This window comes from Crocodylus porosus, unplaced genomic scaffold (genome assembly GCF_001723895.1).
Source record: "Crocodylus porosus isolate Cpor-Errol unplaced genomic scaffold, CroPor_comp1, whole genome shotgun sequence".
Classification (NCBI taxonomy): Eukaryota; Metazoa; Chordata; order Crocodylia; family Crocodylidae; genus Crocodylus; species Crocodylus porosus.
In genome coordinates this window covers 17,175,603-17,176,349 of record NW_017728948.1, presented here as the reverse complement: position 1 = coordinate 17,176,349, position 747 = coordinate 17,175,603, and positions in this window count along the sequence as shown.

The following is a 747-nucleotide window of genomic DNA, read 5'->3' as shown; positions in this document are numbered from 1 at the left end:
ACAGCCCAACCCACTCAGACATGGCTTGGGCAGGCCCCGCTCAAGCAGGAGCGGAGGATGTGCGCCGGTAGCAGAGGCACATTAAGGTTTTTTGACTGACTCAGGGATTTGGAATTGATTTGGCTGCTTTGACTTGAAACAGGAAAAAATTTATTTAAAAAAAAAAACAAACCCAAAAGTCAGGTAATGCTGCCTAAAAGTGATCTGGGGTTTGCATGCACTGCGTCAATCCACTACCTCAGAAATGATCCTGCAGTTTGCAACCTGGGCTCATGGTAGAGGGGAGGGCAACCTGCGTCTCGGGAGCCACACGCAGCTCTTCGGAAGTGAATATGGGACGGTGGGGGGCGGCAAGTGGCCACTGCTCACGAGTGCCTTTTTGCCGGGGGTGGGGGCACACGCACCCACGTGCACCCCCTACCCGTGGCCACTGGAAAGGATACCTGACCAGCTAAGAAAAGCTTTCCACCTATCGACTCCTCTGCGATCTCCTCCGAAAGGTGACCTTGCATTTCTACCCGGGGGACCGCTGACAATCCGCCCGCCCCCCGCGTGCCTGATGGCGGGGCTTTGCTTGCAAGTAAAGAAGTGGGGGAGGGCGGGGGTTAAAATCTCGCTGGTCTAATAAAAGAGATCACCTCTGCCATGAGCCCGGATTGTTTTTTCCCCTACACCTGGATCCCACGCTGCACGTTGAGCACTTGATCCATGGTGCGAGGGTGGGAATCAGCCACAGGCGGCAGCAGC